The 22,851-nt window shown below is 38.4% G+C and overlaps 2 pseudogenes; both read right to left on the bottom strand.

Moving 5' to 3' along the window:
• Positions 1-384: 384 nt before the first annotated feature.
• Positions 385-5,505, bottom strand: Mak16-ps1 (MAK16 homolog, pseudogene 1; annotated as a pseudogene).
• A 659-nt stretch (positions 5,506-6,164) lies between these two features.
• On the bottom strand, positions 6,165-6,626 carry Igkvl-ps4 (immunoglobulin kappa variable like, pseudogene 4; annotated as a pseudogene).
• Positions 6,627-22,851: the final 16,225 nt, after the last annotated feature.

The raw sequence follows: 22,851 nt of genomic DNA, 5'->3' as shown, positions 1-22,851 counted from the left end.
TTGACAATGACACTGAAGATAACTAACCAGCAGGAAAAGCTGCTCTTCTTACCCCAGATTGTACGGATGAACTCACGCGGTAAATCTAATTTTGTATTAAAATATTGTAAATTGAACTTTTATCTCCTCCAATTTGTCCACATAAGAAAAAACTAAGTAAGAAAAAAAATGAGATACTGACATTTCTAAGTAAAATTGAGAGGAGAGAATTCAGCACTTGTGGCCTAGAAATGTTTACATCCAGTGCAGTTCCAGCTTGAGGAAGTCATCTTTGAGGTTCCTTGGGCTCATGCTGTCACAGCACGTGTTATAAAAATACTCCTTACAACTCATGTCTCTTTCATACTCACTGTAGATTCCTGCTCTGCTGAAGTGACGTAAGTATTAACGATATAAATACTTTAGGAAAAAAAACACAAAAGAGCACAACTGCAAGTGTTGACTGTTGTAGGATAAAGGTGTGAAGGAAACTAATGTGGTTTTGGCTTTGGCCATGGGCACTGTCTCCTGTTCATACTCAATTTCCACATAGACACATTTTTTTTCCAAAAAGGTCCTTTCATGGGTGTTTGGTCTTAATAGCCTCTTCTTCATTGGAGGATTCATCATCTTGGTCTTCCTCATTGTCAGTGTTCAGTTTATCCATATCCTCAAAGTCACTCAGGTCACTCTCCTCTACATCATCATCTTCTGCAAACTCTTTTTCCCACATCCTCTTCCTCATCTTCCTTCTCATCTTCTTCTTCATCTTCAGAGTTACTTCCTGTTTTCTGTTTCTCTAGGACCTTGTTGAAGGTATGGACTGGGAAGTTGTAGATTGTCCCCGCCAGCAGGGACCCAGTTATTCAGGGTCCCGAAGAGGCTTTCTACCTGTGGGCCAAAATGGGGGTGAAGAGAAGAAGGAGACCAAGCAAAAGTTCTGTTGTCAAGGTCTCGTTTATTGGAGTGAAGGTTACAACTTTTAAGGCTTTCAGGTAGGGGGAGTGTCCTTTGTGAAACACACAGGAGGGGGAGATGAAGATATAGACAGTGATAGCTGGAGGCAAAGAGGTCAGGCGGTAGACAATGATGAGGTCAGGCGATGGAGACACCGGGTGTTGACTCAGGAGATAACTGGTATCTGCTCGAGCTGAGGCATCCCTTGAATGTTATCTTCCTGTGCCGTAAATTCATGGGAGAGGCTTTGTCCAACAATCTTAGGATTTATGGCAGTCATCTTAGGGGTGAATATCTGTGGCCAAACAGCCCAGAGTCACCTAGTCACTTTGAGCCATGCAGTCAAAAAGCGGCTAGGCCCAAATCCAATATGGCTCCTTACAGTAGATGTCGCCATACATATCTCCTTTCAATCTCTCCAGTAATTCCTTTCCAATAGCATTGTCCATCTCAGCAGCTATTAATGCTTTTTTCTTCTCTTCATTTTTTTTTCCCTTTCGCTCAACCTTCTTACTCAAGGAACAAGTTTCTTTCTTCACTTCAATGTAAGTTTTCTAATTAGAATCAGGTACTGGGTTATCTTGGTAAACCTCTACTTACATTTTTGCCAGATAAAGCAGGGCCAGTAAATCAAATTTGTCATTTGTTGTGCAAAGGCTTCCTCATAGTTTTTACTAAGTCAGACTGTGCCCAGAGACACTGAGGGAATGATGCTCGCTTTATGAGCTTCATGTGCAGGTAGCATTGTCCTTTCTCTTCTTTAATGGTAGCATACTGTCTATTTGCCAGGGGACAGGACAACTGATTGCACTGATCAGTCAGAATATATTCATTTCTGCAAAAGCCCTGAGTGTTGTTACTTATTTTAAAAAACAAAACTCTTTGTCATATCCCATCCAGGCAGAAGAAGTTCAGAGTCTGGATGGCAAAATGTCCTTTTATCTATTTCCAGATTTATATATATGTGTGTGTTGGTGTGCATGTAAGTATAATTATCATTTAACATATTATATATATGCATATTTGTAATAATATATAATATAGCATGTATAACAGTATATAAATACATGTATACATTACACATTTTGTATACAATGTACATAATATTATATAAATATATTATGAATGCATATATATGTATAAATTATATAATATAAATGTAATATATTATTATATGTAACATATAAATACATTATATTTATAATATATGATAATATATAATATAATATGTAATAAATATAATATAAATATATAATATATGTGTAACATACATTATATAGTATGCCACATAGTATGTCACCTAATTCTGCCTCAGTCTAAATCTGGAGCAGACAATTCAATAGTTTAGAAAAATTAGCTTTTCACTTGGAGCACTAACACATTTGTTAAACAAAGATAATATCTTAACTAAGTCTAGACTTTGTAAAATTCTGTAATCCAGTGTCAGAATACCAACAGTCACAAAAGAACACACATGGTATGCACTCAGGTATAAGTGGATATTAGCCCAAAAGCTCAGAATACCCAAGAAATTATTCATAGATCATATGACACTCAAGAAGAAGGAAGACCAAAATGTTGGTGCTTCACTCCTTCTTAGATAGGAGAGCAAAATATTCATGGGAGTAAATACAGGGACAAAGAGTGGAGGAGGGACTGAAGAAAAGTCATCCAGAAACTGCCCCACCTCGGGATCCATTCCATATACAGACACCAAACCCAGTCACTATTGCTAATGTCAAGATGTGCTTGCTGACAGGAGCCAGATGTGGATGTCTCATGAGAGACTCTGGCAGAGCCTTCTGATACAGATGAGGATGCTTTCAACTAAATGTTGGACAGAGCACAGGGTTCCCAGTGGAGGAATTAGAGAAAAGACTGAAGGATCTGAAGGGGATTGCAACCCCATAGGAAGAACAACAATACCACCAGAGCTCCCAGGGTTTATACCACCAATGAATGAGTATACATGGAGGGACCCATGGCTCCAGCTTCATATGTAGCACAGCATGGCATTCTCTAGCATCAATAGGAGGAAAAGCCCTTGGTCCTGTGAAGTCCTGGTTTCCCCAATGTAGGGGAATGCCAGAACATTGAGGTGGGATTGGGTGGGTAGAAATGGGAGCATCCTCATAGAAGCAAGTGGAGGAGAAGGGGGTATGGGAGAAGGGGAAAAGAGGATAACATTTGAAATGTAAATACATAAAATATCCAAGAAAAATAAAATTAAAAAAGAATCATCTAAATTGAATTGGTGCACAGAACACTGAATGGATTTTGTTCATTGGGCATTTAGGAGTGCACATATGTGCCTAAGCTGCCATCTAGATACAATCTCTGCCAAAACAAAAATAAATAACACAGCAAGGAAGTTGAAGATACATAAATGTAATGTAAGGTTAGATCACAAGAATGGATAGAGTATTAAAATTCTTTCTGATATATGTAAGGTCATTAAAAAGGAATGTCAAGACAAAAAATCTCGCAGAGTACATAATGGAGTGAAGCTGGATAAGAGAACAATTGAAAAAGAGTTGGAATGAGAGTGAAGGGAGAGACTAGCAAAGCTGTATACAAAAGCAGTAGATAGATCAAATATTGAATCCAGGCCTGGAAGCAAAGTAACTTGGATTCCTTCTGCCTGCATATAGAGAAAGAATAGCAGCAGAAGAAAGATGATTAACATTCAGGGAAATTAGGACAGGGATCTAAGTCACAAGTGCTAGCATTCCTTCTTGGTTGCACCCCACAGTTACCTGGCAATAGCCAGGTATGCCTGGCTTACTTAAAAGGGAATGTTTGCCCTTTCCCTTCTCTCTTACTCTCTGACTCTCTATGCCTTCTCTCCCTGACCTCTTTCTTCCCTTCCCACTATCACCTCTGTCAGTGTGTTCCTGTCCAGCCTCTCTCTCTTTCTCTCTTTCTCTCTCTCCTCCCTTCTCAATACCCCTCCCCTCCCAATGCCCAGGTAATTCAGAAGGAAGGGATGTCTCATCATGGGCTGACCCTAAGGCACCCCTCTCATTTCCCAATACCTGACTCTACCAACTTATCCTTCTTTTACATTTTTATAAAACACAAGAAAAAAATACAAAATAGGAGAGACACAGTTTAGGGAACCCCTTTTCATTTTCGACTGAACTAGAGAAAAGTTGCCACTCATTGTGGTTGTTATTGTACTTCTGCCCCATATGAAGTATTAAAGAAAACAGAATAAAAAAGGCAAACAGCTGTCAACAATTCTACCAAGCACCAATGAAAAGAACCTGTGAATTTCCCTTCACTTCTGAGATTGCTATGGTCGAGGACCCTGTTCTAAATGGGACACTATGAAGGGAAAGCATGCGCATTAAACCTGAATCTGGAGATAGTCAAAACACCAGTTACTACTCAGTTCCTTTCGTAGAAAAGTGTTCATCATCGTTCTAGCCTGGGATAACTGCAGATGCTGGTACAAGATGAACTGATGAGGTAAGTCACCCTCAGAGCTGTAACCATTCCTTACAAGCCGCTGGTGATTTATATGGACCAGAGCCCAGTCTTCAGCTGTAGGACTTGTTTATGGGCTGGTCACAGTCTGAGGAGTTCCTGCTGTTCTGTCTCCTTGTTCAATCACAAAAACATATGAATTTGTTTATTCATTACTGTTAAGGATGCCTGGTAGCTCAAATAATCTCTCACTTAACAAGTTTAATACTATGGATATTTGATTTATATCTTTAATGTCAGTTTACAGATGTGACATTCAGATATCCCACACACCAACCTTTTTGTCTATGAATCTAGGAAACAAACTAAGCATTTCTTGCTGTTCACTTTATATCAGAAAAAAAAAAAAACAAAAACAGGAAATTCTCCTAAGCTCCCAATATAGCACATTCAATTTGGAAGATTGGGCCTCATCAATGTTCACTACAAGTGGACAGGTTGCACTTCCACTACCCCAAAGCCTAGAGTCTGAATTAGTAACTTATGGTTGTCTGCACTATTGGAATAACCTCCATCAGTGGGGAAAGTCATAATATAAACTGTTCAGAGACATAGGAAAAAGCAGAACTGCTGCAGTTGCTCCTGGACTGCTTGCTGTAGCCTATACTGGTTGCAAACATTTTCAGATGCATCCTGGTTAAAGAGGAAACTCTAGGGTTTTAGCAAAAGCAACTTAACAACTCTGTGTCTTTTTCTTCTGCTTCAGTAGCACAGGGGTGTTAGTGGTAATTTTATAATCCTTACATCTATCCATGCATCTGCTTCAGCAGTTATTAATATTGTATTCTCCAATTTTTAATATCAAATCTCAATAATAGACAATAATTTATTGGTCAAAAGTAGTATATAAGTCAAAAGCTTTTAATATTTTAACCAGCTAGTTTCTTATAAATAGCATTTACCCTTTTCCTTCTAGATTATTTGAGTATATTTGCATAGTAAAGATGAAAATAAATTTAAAGTACTGCCATGGATTAATGGTCTCCTGGTCAGTATGCAACTTAATAAAGATCCTTGACTTGTTAAAAACACTCACCTATTCTCAACTCTCCTTTCTACTAGTACTTCCAATTTCCCCATACTCTGTTTTCTAAAACATTTTCAGTTTACAGACTAGCTGTGCAACATGAATGTGTTAAGCACTTGCATAAAGCTATGTGATAATAGTGTAGGAGCAGGAAATTTACAAGTATTTTTTTTTCAGGGCACAAGGAGTATCATGATCCTATCCTTATGTTTCCTTGACATGTCTGGAGCAGCATGATGTGGACTTATGTACTGTGGATGAGCACAAATAATTTTATAATTTAATAATTTAAATCACTCTGTTAATTCCATGGTGGGTTCAAAAGCATGATTTAGGGTATATACACAGAGATAATAAATATGCAAGGATAGCAGCTTCCAGCACTAAAATAGTCTTTCATGAATTATCTTTAGAGGTATCTTTATGCTGCATGAATCACAAGGATCTCACATCTAAGATTACTCAAACAGAAGAGACTGTTCTTAAGCAAAGTTTAGATGTTTTGTCATATCTGTGCTGTTGGGCAAAAGAGGAGAGTTAGAAGCAGAGAGGCCACATTTACTATTCTCCGCAAAAGTCACAGAGACCTTCAAAGTCCAGAGCAACTGAAAATAAAATATTAGTGGGTAAGATACTAGGAGGAGAAGCTGGTGCTACTCAGTCTTACTCCCTGAACCATGGAGAAGTTTTTGTTATGACTTGTATCACTATGTCAATAGCTATGATACTGCAGACAAAAGTAAATGGCAGTGTCTTCAGACTGCAGGTTGCTAATGGTGAGAGTAAAATCTGTCCCATATCCACTGCCACTAAATCTCAATGGGATTCCTGTTTGAAGGTTGGATGATTGATAGATCAATTATTTAGGAGCACTCCCTGGTTTCTGCTGGTACCAGGCTAACCAACCATTGATGTTCTGACTGGCGGGGCAAGTGACGGTGACTATCTCCCCAAGAGATGCAGACAGACTGGAAGGAGACTGGGTTATCTGGATATCACATTTCACACCTGAGGTTGGAAACACACAACAACCATACAGTGTTGAGCATAGTGTAAGATAACATCCATTAAAGCCAAGCAGCACTCACTACACTACTTATAAAGTTCTCTACTTCTCTTTCTTACCTGAAAACCAGAAGAGCAGTAGTCCCAGAAACTCAGGAAAAACTCTCATGTTGATGCTGTAACCTCACTGAGAGTGAATTCTACACATGATGTCAACACCCTCTGAAGATATTCTCAGAGCAGAGACCTATGCAAATTAGCAGAGGTGTGAAGAGTTGAGGTCAGTTGCAGAATTGGATGGATTTATCTCAGAGACTTCTCATAAACACCAGAGTCCCCGCATATTGAAGACAGGGATGTACTAGATATTTGTTTCAGAAAACATGTTCTTTTCTATGAGTCAAAGATCAGTAACAGAGTAGGAATGTGTAAGAGGTGACTTGTTTTTTTTTTTAATCATCCCCTGTACTTCTTCATGTCTTTCTGAGGTATTTGCTTTTAAGGATGTTGAACTTCTGAAATAATCCCAGAAGCTTAAAGGAACCATATTCATTCATTTTGTTTTGCTTTTTGAAAAAGAAAATTATAAACTTTTTAAGACAAATCTTTCAGATCAATAACAGCTTCAAAAACCAAAATTAACAGTTAAGGTGTAAGTCTGTACACATTAATGAAATTCTATACATATAGAATGGAAGCTGTGGGGCTTCACATCAAATTTTATACTTTCAAATGTATTTTATCCACTTTTTCATAGCTCAAACCAAATTATCCATGTCAAAATTAAAAAAAAAACAGTTCTAATTCCTCTTTCATAACCTCTAGGTCACTCATTTTATTTGTGGCTATTTATATGACTGATCAGAAAAATACTGTTTGCATTCAACCTTGATAACCTTTAACTGAACATAAAAGAACATTAAAATAATTGTTATGTCACACCTTTGTTAAGGGATACATCTTTCATCTCCTTGTAAGAAATCTTGTATTGCTCCATCTATCAGTGTTCTTGGATGTTCTTATTGGCTTTGTTTTGTTTTAGCACTGTTTGTTTGTTTGTTTATTTATTTATTCATTTGTTTACTTACTTTCCAAATATGGCCTCCCTCATGATCTCCCCCTCATAGATTCTCTCTCACCACTACCCTTTGTTTCTTTTCTGCGAGGGTGGGTCTCCCCTGAATACTCGCTAATCCTGGCACATCAAATCTCTGCATGCTTAGGGGCATCCTCTTCCACTGAGGCCAAACACAGAATCCTTGTTGGAGAAATGATATCACATTCAGGGTACAAATATAAGAACAGCTTCCTCTCCAGTCGTTGGAGAACCCACATGGAGACTGATCTGTACGTCTGCTACATATGTGCCAGGGGAATTGGTCAAGCCCATGTATTCTCTCTCATAGCCCAAACTCTGAAATCTTCCAGAGGTTCAGGTTAGTCAGCTCTGCTGATCCTCCTATGGGGTTCCCATCCTCTTCAGGGCCTTCAATCCTTCTCCAAACTCTTCCATAAGAGTCCCGGGTCTTCATCCAATACTTGGCTGGGGTAATTGCATCTGTTTTAGTCAGCTGCTAGGTAGAGCATCTCAGAAGACAGTTATGCAGGCTCCAGTCTGCAAGCATAACAGAATATCATTAATAAGGTCAGGGATTTGTTTTTGCCCATGGGATGGGTCACAAGTTTGGCCTGTTATTTGTTGGCCATTCCTTTGGTCTCTGCTCCATCTTTCTTCCTGAATTTTTTTAAGACAGAGGTTAAGTTTTGTGTGTTCTTTGGTGTCTTTATCCCTCCACGTGGATCCTGCCTGGCCACACAAGTTAGCCTCTTCAGTTCCATGTCCATACTGTTAGACATCTCGGCTAAGGTCACCTGTATTGACTTCTGAAAAGTTTCCCCATTCCAGTTCTCAGACTTCTTATGTTCTCCCCTTTAGCTGCACCCCACAGCAGCTGCAGATTTCTATTCATTCTCCAGTCCCTCTGGGCCTTTCTCCCTTCTTTCCCCACACCTGTTTCTGACTGCCCAGCCCCTCTTCTTCTCCACTCTTGCACTCAGTTCCCTCTCTCCTTCTGTCTTCTATGACAATTTTATTTCCCACTAGCTATGTTTGCATAAATCTGTGTCTGATCCTCACTGCATGCTCAGGTTACTGGTGTTCTTCTGCCTCATCCTTACTGTGCAGCTCTGCTCAGAAAGAAAGATCTTCTCCCTGCCATTGACTATTCTGCACCACACAATCTAGCATAGTAGCATTTTACATTTTATTTCTACTCTGATGATGTCATATATACGTCCAATGCATCTTGATCCTATATGCAATGTACCTTGGTCCTATTCACTTTAATTATAACCCCTCTGTGATTATTCTTTGGGCCAACTGTCATTAAGGTTTTTTGAAACTACTTCCTGCAAATCTTAGACTACATCATCCAAGACCCTTGTCTCAAAGAACATTCACTGCCTCCAAACACACAACAACTCCCTGTGCACTTAACGTGTCTTCTGCATTCACTCCATCCAGTTAGTGCTTCCTCCTAGAATGTTGGCTGATCTTGTTTGATTGGTCCTGTATAGATCATATACAGGTATCATGACTTATCTGAGTTCCAGAGTGCAACAGCCATGTCATATCAAGAATACAGCATTTCAATGTACTCTTCCCAGGCATCTGGCTTTACAGTAATTCGGTCCCCACCTCTGTAATAAATAGCTCTTAACTTGCAGATCCTATCATCACAAGTCTTACACATTTCTCAAGCCTTCAATAGCTGTCCTTAGAAGAGTGTATAAATATGTAGTTATTGTGGATGGAATTTTTCATTCAATCTAACTTTTCAATAGACTTGTGAAAGTTATTTTACATGATATTATAAGACAATACCAGAATACTCCTCTTTGCGGATTATGTGTTATATGATAAAAAGCAATGGACTTTATATGTTTTAAAGTTTATAATATTGAGTTATAAGTTGTGTACATAAGTTGTAAGTTTGCCTACTGTTCACAAACTTGTCCATATCACTTCACTGCAGATTCGAAATCCAGCAGAGGGAAGAGTACTAAGTAAGGAGAGAAAACACAAAGCTAAGTAAGGACTTTGATATTCCCAGACATATTTAGTAATAGAAATAATTGTGAAGATGTGATATTTTCCCCTAATTGGCTTAACTCTTAACTTTTTATTTGACTGTCACATTTTCCCTGAGTTCATTCCTTTTGACTTTCAGTGAAGTTTGCCAAATAAGCCCCAAGTTCACATTCCCTATAGATTTGTAGAATATAAGAAATTATTATTTATATTAGTTTTACAGCAGTTACTCATTTATTAATAACTATTCTCATTCCCTGTCATATGAAACAGAAAATGCTTGATACATTTAAGCTTAAAATGTGTATCTTGATGGCCACATTTTTTGCAAACAGATATACACTTTTTCTCAATTTCCTGTGAGACTTTTTACAATGGTTCAACTAAATTTTTTCTCTATAATTTCTCAATATCTGCAATCTTAATAGAAACCTTATTTCAATTTGTATTTGTTCATCACCTTTCTACCAAGCAGGAGCAGTGGCATTAATCCACAGCTCAGAGCACATTACTGTTGTGGATTGCCTTGGTGCTGTTTGTATTTTGATGCTGATCCTGCCCTTGATGAAGAGTGGATCACATACTCAAGTGATTCCATGTGAACCTGCTTCCCATTTTATATGGTCGAATAAAGGCTAGAGCCTTTGATTAGACAGTAAAAGAATAGGTGGCAAAGGAAATTTTAGAGAAAGAGAGAAAGAGAGAGAGAGTGTGTGTGAGAGAGAGAGAGAGAGAGAGAGAGAGAGAGATTGAGAGAGGTGGGGGAGGAGGGGGAGAGAGAGATTGAGAGAGAGAGGAGAAGGGAAGAGAAGAAGAGATTATAAAGGAAGAAGATTGAGGAAGAAGATGGAGCATAGCCATGTGTCCTGAAGGAGCTGCAAGGAGTTGGGATCTCATAGCTGGGGAACAGAGTGGTATAGTATTATATTTGCCCACTATAGGTATGCAGCTTATAAATATTATTCCGGAGCTGTTTGTTCTCTGCCTGGGCATATTGGGGTTGGAGATTTACTGATACAAATATGGCGGTATAAATATAAGTCTCTAGCGTTTTCCTTTTATGGGGCTAAAGGGTGCTAAGTCAGACCAGAATGGTCCTTGGCATTCTGCATACCAGCCACAAGGATATTTGTCCTGAGGAACTTGGGCAGTAGCTCCAGGTGTTTTCAGGAAAATATGGTTTGGTTGGCTTAGTAAACCAGCCTCGGGAAACAGGGCCAGCAGCAAGGGGAGAAAAGGAAAGCTACCCTGGGAGCAGAATGAGACCAGGGTAGATGCAGGTCCCAGAACCTAGCTGAACCAGGTATGGATTTTTCTTTTTTTAAAATTATATGCTACACAATACATTGTACTGTATATAATAAACTGCATGGGATATTTAATAATATGTTATTAAACTGATTTATATTAGATGATACCTTATCACTGTATATCACTGTAAAGGCCTATACTCATTTCAGTGTTTGGTAGGATATATGTGTCAAATGAAATTTTGATTTACAATATGTTTTTACATCATGTATTACCAGTGTAATATATAATACCTCTGAATAGGGACAGAATGTGTTTATGAGAATTCACATAACTTTCACACTTTTGCATGTATGTTTAATGCCTACTAATCAACATTTTCTTTGTACTTGTTTGAAAGATATGGGGTGTGTTTGTAAGTTTATACATTTATGGCTGACTGTATATACATAATTATTCAATTTTCTCTGACCAAGCATATTGACCTGTGGTTTGAATACAAAATGGCCCCCATAGATGCATATTTTATGCTTAAGGAATAGCATTAAGAGGAATTACCTCATTAAAAGAAGTGTGTTACTTGAGGTGTCCTTTGAGGTTTCAAATGTCCAGCTGGACCCTGTTGTGTTCTCTCTCTCTGTCTCTCTGTCTCTCTGTCTCTCTGTCTCTCTGTCTCTCTGTCTCTCTGTCTCTCTCTCTGTCTGTCTCTCTGTCTGTCTCTCTCTGTCTCTCTGTCTCTGTCTCTCCCTGTCTCTCTGTCTCCGTCTCTTTCTGTCTCTCTGTCTCTCTGTCTCTCTGTCTCTCTCTCTCTCTCTCTCTCTGTCTCTGTCTCTCCCTCTCCCTCTCCCTCTCCCTTTCCCTCTCTCCCTGCTGCCTGCCAGTACAGATGTAATACTCTCATCTACAGCTTCAGTACCATGTCCACACATATGCCACAAGGCTTCTTGCCACGATAATAATGGATTAGACCTCTAAACTGTAAACAAGACTCAATTAAAAGGTTTTTTTTCTTTTATAAAAGTTGTCATGGTCACAGTGTCTATATACCCCAACAGAATATTGACTACAACACCGAGAAACTCCTCAGGATTTTGTTTCCAATGAATATTTTCTCCTATGAACACCGGAATTTGCACTGATCACCATCCTTGCATGTTTTCTTTAAGTTCTGACTTGCCCTATTGCCCATATTTCCAGCAGGGGGCAATACTAATACACACTTTTTTTAAAATTTTTATTAGATATATTTCTTTACTTACATTTCAAATGTTATTCCCCTTCCCAGTTTCCAGTCCATAAGCCCCCATTCCCTTCCCTACCCCTCCCCCATCCAGGTATTCCCCCTATACATCCCCCTTATTTCCCACCACCCAATATTTCCCTGCACTGTGGGAGCAACCTTGGCAGGACCAAGGGCTTCCCCTTTCACTGGTGACCCAACAAGGCTATTCTCTGCTACATATGTAGTTGGAGCCCTGGGTTAGTCCATGTATACTCTTTCAGTACTGGCTTAGTTCCTGAAAACTCTGGTTGGTTGGCATTGTTATTTTTATGGGGATGCAAGCTCCTTAACTTCTTTCCATACTTCCTCTAATTACCCACAGGGGTCCTATTTTAAGTTCGGTGGTTTGCTGCTAGCAGTGACCTCTGTATTGGACATGCTCTGGATGTGTCTCTCAGGAGAGATTTATATCCGGTCCATTTCAGCATGCGTTTTTTAGCTTCTGAAATCTTATCTAGTTTTGATGGCTGTATATAAATGGGCCACATGTGGGGCAAGCTGTGAATGGCCATTCCTTGAGTACCTGTTCTAAAGTTTGCTTCCATATCCCCTCCTATGGATATTTCTTCCCCTTTTAAGAAGGAGTGGGAGCATCAATATTTTGGACATCCTTCTTCTTGAGCTTCCTGTGCTCTCTGGATTGCATCTTGTGTAATTAAAGCTTTTTGGCTAATATCCACTCATCAATGAGTCCATACCAAATGTGTTGATCTGTGATTGAATAACGTCACTCAGGATGATATTTTCCTTTTATTTTTTCTTTAGGGGCTCATTAAGAATCATTTATTATTTCAAAAGTAATTGTTGTATGCATAATTTAGATATAGGTAATGACATTTTTTTCCTTTTTTCCATCTTTATTAAATTCGGAATTTCTTATTCACATTCAAATGTTCTTCCCTTACCCGATTTCCAGGCCAACATCACCCTAGCCTCTCCCCCTTCCCTCCTATATACATGCCCCCCCATCCTCCCCATATTACCACGCTCCCTCCAACAATCACATTCACAGGGGTTCCAGCCTTGGCAGGACCAAGGGCTTCCCCTTCTACTGATGCCCTTACTAGGCTATTCATTGCTATCTATGCACTTGGAGCCCAGGGTCCGTCCATATGTAGTCTTTGGGTAGTTGCTTAGTCCCTGGAAGCTCTGGTTGTTTGGCATTGTTGTTCGCATGGGGTCTCAAGCCCCTTCAAGCTCTTTCAGTCCTTTCTCTGATTCCTTTTATGGGGCCCGTTCTCAGTAAAGTGGTTTTTACAGGCATTTGCCTATGTATTTGCCATATTCTGGCTGTGTCTCTCAAGAGAGATATATATCCGGTTACTGTCAGTCTGCATCTCTTTGCTTCATCCATTTATCTAGTTTGGTGGCTCTGTATGTATGGGAAACATGTGGGGCATGCTCTGAATGGTCGTCCCTACAGTCTCTTTTCTAAACTTTGACTCCCTATCCCCTCCTAAGGGTATTCTTGTTCCCCTTTTAAAGAAGGGGAAACATTTGCGTTTTGGTCATCCTTCTTGAGTTTGTGTTCTGTATATCTTGGTAATTTGAGCATTTGGGCTAATATCCACTTATCAATGGGTGCATACCATGTGTGTTTTTCTGTAATTGGGTTACTTCACTCAGGATGATATTTTCCAGTTCCATCCATTTGCCTATGAATTTCACAAAGTCATTGGTTTTGATAGCTGAGTAGTATTCCATTTATGTACATTTTCTGTACCCATTCCTCTGTTGAAGGGCATCTGGGTTCTTTCCAGCTTCTGGCTATTATAAATAAGGCTGATATGAACATAGGGGAGCATGTGTCTTTGTTATATGTTGGGGCATCTTTTGGGTATATGCCCAAGAGAAGTATAGCTGGGTCCTCAGGTAGTTCAATGTCCAATTTCTGAAGAACCACCAGAATGATTTCCAGAATGGTTGTACCAGTCTGAAATTCCACCAATAATGGAGGAGTGTTCCTCTTTCTCCATGTCCTTGCCAGCATCTGCTATCACAGGAGTTTCTGATCTTAGCCATTCTGACTGGTGTGAGGTGGAATCTCAGGGTTGTATTGATTTGCATTTCCCTTATGACTATAGATGTTGAACATTCTCAGCCCTACAACATTCCTTAGCTGTGAATTCTTTTTTTTTTATTAACTTGAGTATTTCTAATATACATTTCGAGTGTTATTCCCTTTCCTGGATTCCGGGCAAACATCCCCCTCCCCCCTCCCCTTCCTTATGGGTGTTCCCCTCCCCATCCTCCCCCCATTGCCGCCCTCCCCCCAACAGTCTAGTTCACTGGTGGTTCAGTCTTAGCAGAACCCATGTCTTCCCCTTCCACTGGTGCTCTTACTAGGATATTCATTGCTACCTATGAGGTCAGAGTCCAAGGTCAGTCCATGTATAGTCTTTAGGTAGTGACTTAGTCCCTGGAAGCTCTGGTTGCTTGGTATTGTTGTACATATGGGGTCTCGAGCCCCTTCAAGCTCTTCCAGTTCTTTCTCTGATTCCTTCTACGGGGGTCCTATTCTCAGTTCAGTGGTTTGCTGCTGGCATTCACCTCTGTATTTGCTGTATTCTGGCTGTGTCTCTCAGGAGCGATCTACATCCGGCTCCTGTAGGCCTGCACTTCTTTGCTTCATCCATCTTGTCTAATTGGGTGTCAGCTGTGAATTCTTTGTTTATCTCTGAACCCCATTTTTAATAGGGTTATTTGTCTCCTTGCCGTCTATCTTCATGATTTCTTTGTATATTTTGGATATGAGCCCTCTATCCCTTGAAGGAGTGGTAAAGATTTTTTTCCCAATCTGTTGGTTGCCGTTTTGTCCTAACCACAGTGTCCTATGCCTTACAGAAACATTTTTAGTTTTTTGGGACCCCATTTGTCAATTCCTGATCTTAGAGCTTAAGGCATTTGTGTTTTGTTCAGGAAATTTTCTCCAGTGCCTACGTGTTTGAGACACTTCCCCAATTTTTCTTCTATTAGTTTGAGTGTATCTAGTTTGATGTGAAGGTACTTGATCCACATGGACTTAAGCTTAGTAGAGGGTGATAAGAATGGATTGATCTGCATTCTTCTACATGCTGACCTCCAGTTGAACCAGCATCATTTGCTGAAAATTACCTAGACATAGTCAATTACTCTTAGTGCTGACAAGTACTGGGCCAGAAAGAATAAGAGAAAGAAGTTCTCTGGTAATTGATCCTCTTGGGATTCATAAATGCCTCCAGACCTTTGAACACTTCAGTTAGACTGGTTTATTTCATTGACACATCATTTGGAGGATGGTGACCAGAAAATGCACTGTTTTAGTGAGGGAAAACAGCTTCTCCCAGATGCTCACTTCTGTTTATAACAATAGCCATGGATCAGGAATGTTAGAAGCCCAAGGTCCTCTTAAAATGAGCGTGAGTCTGACTATTAGATTTATAATGGCAGTACAAAATTAATATCTACTTTCTCTTCTGTTTTACGAGTTTTACAATGTGCCATCAGTGAAAAAAAAAACCTTGAAAATACCTGAGTTCTAAATCAGATACTTGCACAATTATGTTCTCAGTCCATTGTGGATTCAAATGCCATTTGAATACACTGAGATTAATGAGCAAAGCCTTACCTGAGCAGTTACTAGATTTAGAGGAATATCTGGAAACTTAGGTGCTCAAATATTCATGCTACCTCTCCTTAGGTAAGGAATGAAAAAATAAGTCACACATGCATCAGAGGAGAACTTCTCTATGTAGGTCATAGTAAGGCTAGTTGAAAAAAAAAGGAGAAAGCAAAAACATGTACATTCCAAGAGGATACAACACTGTAGAAAACAAGAAAATAATAAGAAATTATTATTTATATTAGTTTTTACAGAAGTTACTCATTTATTAATAACGATTCTCATTCCCTATCATATGAAACAGAAAATGCTTGATACATTTTAACTTAAAATTTGCAACAACAAAACAAAACAACAACAAACAAACAAAACAACCTCAACCCGAGATTTGGGGTTTTATCAAATTAAATACTGTATGTATGTGAAATGGCCACATGTGTTTATGAGTTAAAAACATCATAGCCTATACTCTGTTCTTTGCATATTTACTCCTGAGGAAGCACAGATAACTCAGTCTTGCATTTAAGAGAATAAACTTAGAAAATATTTTTGTAGTCAGAGATAGATATCAGAAAACAACATGGGTTTGCTTGTGCAAACTGTTAATTTGCTGCTACAAAGTGTTGTGTCTGACAAAGAGGGGATGCTCCAAGCTCAAACCTAGCACCCTGTTCTTCAAAGATTCAACATGACTTCTAGAATGCCAGCTCTCCTCAGTGACAGTGAGTGGAAACTCTTAGACTCTTACAGTCAGCAGCTTGGATACTGAAGATGTGTTTTACTACTGTCAGCAGGCAAACAGAATTGCATTCACACAGTTCTACAAAACTGAACAAAAACACTTTGAGCTTCTCAGGACCTAGTTGTTTCACCTTCATGGTGTATGAAGTGGTCAAAAGTTTGATTGAAATGTGATAGAATCTCCCAATCTGTCTGCAATGAAAACAGGGCTGAATTTCACTCAAGCCCTTAAGGAGTCCCTTTCTGCAAAAACAACAGGATATTTGTAGATGGAAATAATAGAATAAGGGAAGTAGATGCTGTCTTTGTGTCATTCTGTGCATAGGAATATTTGAGAGATGTGACACTGATTTCCTGACTCAGGTATTGATCTTGAGGACAATGTCACTGGGAGTTTGAGAATATATTCCAGGATTTAGGAATTCACATTTTCATGAAAGTTTCCAAATTAGGGAGGAAAAGAACTGTGTTGCAAAATGGTTGTAATCAGAGACTCTCTGTGTCTCTGAAGGAGCAAGGAGTGACTAAACAATGAAAGTAGACTTCTCTGTCATATCTACTTGGAAAAGGGAATATTGAGAGAGTCTTAACTAAAAGCTATTAATAGAAGTGCGATTAAATTGTTTTTTATAGTTAGAAGGAAAGAATACAGATTTTGTTTGAGTTATGTTGGAAATTCTATCCACAGTTCAAAACTATTACAGAGAAAATTGCAATGGCTCCAAGCAGAGAGCATAATAGATTAAAAAGAAACTGCCTACTTCTTATAGACAGGTATTAGTAGAAGTTTACTCTAAAGATGGTATATTAGGGTCTACAGAAAGTTCATATTCTCTAATGTGGGTTCAATGGGAATCTTGGGTTGATTTCCTGGCATGATAGATTGGAGAAGCCTAAGAATAGGACCATACAATATTTTAGTTTAGATTTCATTTGCTTTTATATTGTTTCAATTTTCAAAATGGGTGTGGTTTTGAGTTTTGTGAAAATATTATTTCTCTGGGAAAGAATACAAGACACAAGCTTTTATGGTTGCCAACTAAAGGATATGCTGACTTGGGGAAAAGGTTTTATATTTGTGTTTTTAAAAAATGAGCCCTGGATCCAATCCTTAACACCATAAGAAAAACTACTTTGTTAAATGTCATTTAACCACAATTACTAAATATAAACTTAGTTTTTGAAATACAAAAGATAAAGAAAAAGAAAGGTGATTAGGATCTAGAGATCTCCCTGAGCTATATGGATTATATTTGATAGAGGGCTACTACTGGAATAACTAGATTCAAAGGAATAAAACAACAAAAAGAATTTAATCCTAACCAGTCTGAACACACTTTGCAGACTGATAAAATCCATACAGATAATCTTGATGATACTAAAATTTTGTTTTGAGATTCATATATTAGAGAATGTACAGCTTTGGTGAGTTTCATCATCAGACATGCTGAACTGACCTGCTTGAGCTCCAGATCTTAAAGACTTTCAGCCAGATTCAGTCAGGATAAACACAGAGACTACAGTGATCGGTGGTGTGGACTTCTTAAGGCCTGACCAGCTTCCTAATTTTTCCTACCCCTACCCGCCAAGATATCTCAATGTCCATACCCAGCCTGAAGAAGTTGTGAAGTGTTGTCAGCCCAATGTCCTTGACTTGAGGGTCTTGGGAGTGGTTGTTTTGAGTTTGTTATTCTGGGGAATTTAGAAATTGTCTTATTTTAACAGAGATAACTAATCTAGGAATGACTGTTTAGCCATAATGTCATTTGGTAGAAATCCTTTTATTTATTACTAAATCGAAGTTATAATCTCTGACATTGGTACAGAATTTATTTAATACAAATTTAAGGATTCCATTGATATTAATTTCATATTGATATAAAATTGTGATTTATATTGTTACTCTCATACAGACATTATGCCTATACAATATATTTAAATATACAAGACTTAGACCCTGTTCTATAACTGCTACTGTAAATTGTTTATAAATGATTAAGTAGTATGACTTAAGGGCCAGATATTAAATTCATGGCTCTGAGTTTACTCTTGGGGTATTTTCAAGATAATTTTTAGAAATGGCTAGGAGTAGTTAATGGATAACAATCTAGATTACTTTACATGAATAGATGGTTTACAGAAATGTCAGAAATTAATAAAATGTGACATTTAATGTTGTCTATTCTTTTGTTGTTGAGACATATCTGCTCCTAGAAACAGATCCCCTATTTGGATTTAAAAAAATGAGTGTCTCTACCCACAGGTGAGGTAATACATTGTGGCTAGGTAGCCAGTGGGCAGAAATTGCCTATTTCATCTGCAGACAAATTACTGTCCAAGAAATGACACACTACACAAAAGAGTTGACTGATAAACTCTGCCAAGCCAGAATAATCAGTCCTTCAAAATTCTGTTACAAAGGTCTGTCAGATGATCCTGGGCCAGAAGACTGAAGCCTGATGTTTGTATATTTTGCTAACAAGGGAATGGACAGGTTGGCCGTTGTCTCTTCAACTTGTCCCAGTTTGGTAAGCCGAGTTAAGCTTCCTTTATTTTCAGATAGTATTGGTCGTTCTTAGATTTCTGATGGGTTGAACACTAAATACACAAATTAATTCAACATTAGATAATTAGATAATTAATTAGATAATTTCAGATAGTATACAAGATAGCCAAGATATAACACATGGATTTGAAGCCTTTCTTAGGGAGAGTTAGGATAGGATAAATAGGTAGATTACCGAGTATTCCACTGAACTGACAAAAATGATGACTTGGGTATTAGATATCTTTTATACTTTATAAATCATAGAATGGTAATTGTTGTGCTCAGCTTACATCTGAGAGAAAAGTTCTTTTTTAAAATTATACAGAAAGGGTAAAATGTGGATTGGTGTCTACATGCAGGCGAAGGCAGGCACAAGATACAGCAATGGCTGTATTGGGTGGTGAAAAAGTAAGGTGGGCACACAATTTTGGAGAAAGGAGACAGGAGGGGAAGAAGAGAAGAACCAAGATGGAGGCAAAGAAGGACGACCCAGATCTGTGTGGCCTTAAAGTACCACAGTAGTTATGAATATTTCATAAGGGAGGGATTTTATAGGACAGTTTGTCTTATCTACATGCATAGTTTATATCAATATTAATTGGCTTTTAGTTTATTGTGTGGATATTTTGTAGAATGAGAATTTATTGATATAAATCTGATTGACAAATTACAATCTTATTGAGTTTTGATTTTAATGGGTTACTGAGAGTTGTGACAATAACTACATGGGCAGACGCTGAGAAAATGAGCAGACTCTACACCAAAAGATGCATGAGATAGTCAGTCTCAGTATGGAACTGGCATGGCATCGAGCGGTGGGAACTAGAGGGATGGTGAGATCGCTGCAGAGCCCAGAGAGTACCTGGCAGCAACAGGGAATGGAAATGGGGAACTTAATGAGTCCGGTGGAGACCTTTTCCTGTTTCAGATGAAAATACCCAGTAGACAACATGAGGCCCTACGGTGCCATCACCAGCGTGGGATGGTGTCTTGCTTTTTATTTATATTATTTAGTACTACATATAATTAAGATACAACCCAGAATAGTGTTTTCTTACTTCCTAGTATTAAGATGTGAACTGCTCAGGTGTGTGTTTCTCCACATATTTATCTATGATAGGCTATGCAGAATGTTCATTAAAGCTGCTGATCATTTTCAAGAAGAAACAGTCTCAAGTGTAACCCATCAGGTTTTTTTGTTTGCTTGCTTGTTTTTGGTTTTTTTGTTTTGTTTTGTTTTTTGCTTTTTGTTTTTTGCTTTATGTTTGGTTTTTTTTGTTTTGTTTTTTTTTTTTGCACATAATACAATTTGCCCTTAATCATTTTCTGCTTATTTCTTGAGTTCTTTTTGAACAAAGATCCAACTCTACCATAATTTTAATAATCTTTCCAGCAGTGGGAACCAATGACACTTGTTTATCATTTGATTTTAGACTGTCAAATCACTGAAATAGTAGGAATTGGAGAAAAAAGAAATTTTTGTTTCTCTTGCACTTGGCATTCAATTCTTTTATTCCTTTCAGGATCAGGGGGACACTTGTTTACTTTCCTATAAACCCATTCTTCCCCACTTCAAAGAAAATACTGATGCCGGATTGCATAACTATACTGAAATCCAAAATCTACATCCTGATCTCAAAACCTCAGTATAGGCAGTGAAAAGATCACCAAAGTGTGACATTTCTTTGGATTTTGAGAAGTCTCTTTTTTTTTCTTTGATTTTTTTTGTTTGTTTGTTTGTTTTTTTCGGAGCTGGGGACCAAACCCAGGGCCTTGTGCTTGCTAGGCAAGTGCTCTACCACTGACCTAAATCCCCAACCCCGAGAAGTCTCTTTTGCCCATTATTTTTGTGCTGAATATGGCTAATGGTACGAACTTATGAAAATGAACTATTGAGACACTAGACCTTATCATCTCTATATTTGGGACCATATATATGGCTATAAAACTAATTGAGTGGGAATTTCATATCTACTGTGCCCCTTGTCTCGTTTGTGGAAAAGACCCTTGTGCTGTCTTCAGACTAAATGAATAACACCTTAGTGTGTGGTTACCCTTTATCCTTCAGGAGTGAATACATTTAACACATCAAAAACATTGATCACTGTATTATAATTAAACATTCTTATTGACAGTGTGTTTTTTCTTTTTTCTTTTATTTTTAATTGGTTATTTTATTTATTGGCACTTCAAATGTTATCCCCCTCTGCAGTTTCACCACCAACCCCACCCATACCCTGCTGCCTTCCTCTTGCCTTTATGAGGGTTCTCCTCCACCTGCCTACCCACTCCTGTCTCAAGGCCTGAGCATTATCCTGTCCTGGGTCATCAAACCCCCACAGGACAAAGGGGATCCTATCACATTGATGCGAAATAAAGTCATCCTCTGCTACACATGCTATGGGCCCCCAATATGTTCTCTTTCTTTAGTGGTTTTGATCCTGGGAGTTTTGGGTGGTCTGGTTGGTTGATACTGTTGTTCTTCCTGAGTGGTTGAAAACACCTTCAGCTCCTTCAGTCCTTCCCTTAAGTTATCCACTGGGGTCCTGATACTCACTCCAATGTTTGGCTGTGTGCATTCACATCTGTATTGTTCAGGCTCTGGCAGGCCCTCTCAGGGCACAGCTATATCAGGCTCCTGTCAGCAAGTACTTCGTGGCATCAGCAATAGTGTCTTGGTTTGGTATCTGAAGATGGGACAGATTCCTAGGAATAGAATCCCTAGATAACCTTTCATACCTTTCTCTTCAACTATTTATCCCTGCATTTCCTAGAGTATTTTCTTCCCCTTCACAGTAGGACTGTAGCATCCACACATTGGTGTGGTCTTCTGTCTTCTTCCATTTCATATGTTCTGTGATTAACAATATTCCGACCTTCTTTTTGGCTATTATTCACTTATCAGTGAGTACATACCATGTGTGTTCCTTTGTGATTGAGTTACCTCACTCAAGAGGAAATATTCTACTTTCATCATTCACCTAAGAATTTCATTAAGACATTGTTTTTAAAAGCTGAGTAGTACTCTTTTGTGTAAATGTACCACATTTTCTGTATCCATTCCTCTGACGAGGAACACCTGGGTTGTTTCCAGCTTCTGGCTCTTATAAGGAAGGGTGCTATAAATATGGTAGATCATGACTCCTTGTTATATGTTGGAGCATCTTTTGAGTACATGCCCAGGAATGATGTAGCTAGGTCCACAGTAAAAATTCTTTCCAATTTATTGAGGAACCAAAAAACGGATTCCCAGATTGGTTGGACCAGCTTGTAGTCCCACCAGCAAAGGAGGAATGTTCCTCTGTCTCCACATCCTTGCCAGAATATGTTGTCACCAGAGTTTTTGATCTTAGCCTTTCTGACTAATGTAAGGTGCAATCTCAGGATCGTTGTTATTTACACTTCCCTAATGATTAAGGTTGTTGATGATTTCTGTAATTGCTCCTCAGTCATTTGAGATTCCTCTGTTGTAAAATATCTGTTTAGATAAGTACCCCATTCATTAATATTGTTATTTGGTTCTCTGGAGTTTAACTTCTTGAGTTCTTTGTATACACTGGGTACTTACTCTCTATCAGATGTAGGATTGATAAAGATCTGCTGTGACAAATGTATATTCTTTTTTATTTTTTTTACAGTGAAATGTGCTATAGATATCTGTTAAGTTCATTAGGTTCATAACATTTGTCTATTTCACTGCCTCTCTGTTTAGTTTCTGTTTCCATGTCTCCTAAAGTCTCCTAAAATTAGTATAAGGTTCAATGTGTACTTTGAGATTTAGTAATATTTCTTTTACAAATGTGGGTGCCCTTGCATTTGAGGCTTAGCTGTTCAGAATTAGGAGTTCATCTTTGTGGATTATTTCTTTGATGAGTATATA

The sequence above is a fragment of the Rattus norvegicus genome, chromosome 4 (assembly GCF_036323735.1).
Source record: "Rattus norvegicus strain BN/NHsdMcwi chromosome 4, GRCr8, whole genome shotgun sequence".
NCBI lineage: Eukaryota > Metazoa > Chordata > Mammalia > Rodentia > Muridae > Rattus > Rattus norvegicus.
The sequence above is the reverse complement of the archived record's forward strand: the minus strand, read 5'-3'. Positions and strand labels throughout refer to the sequence as shown.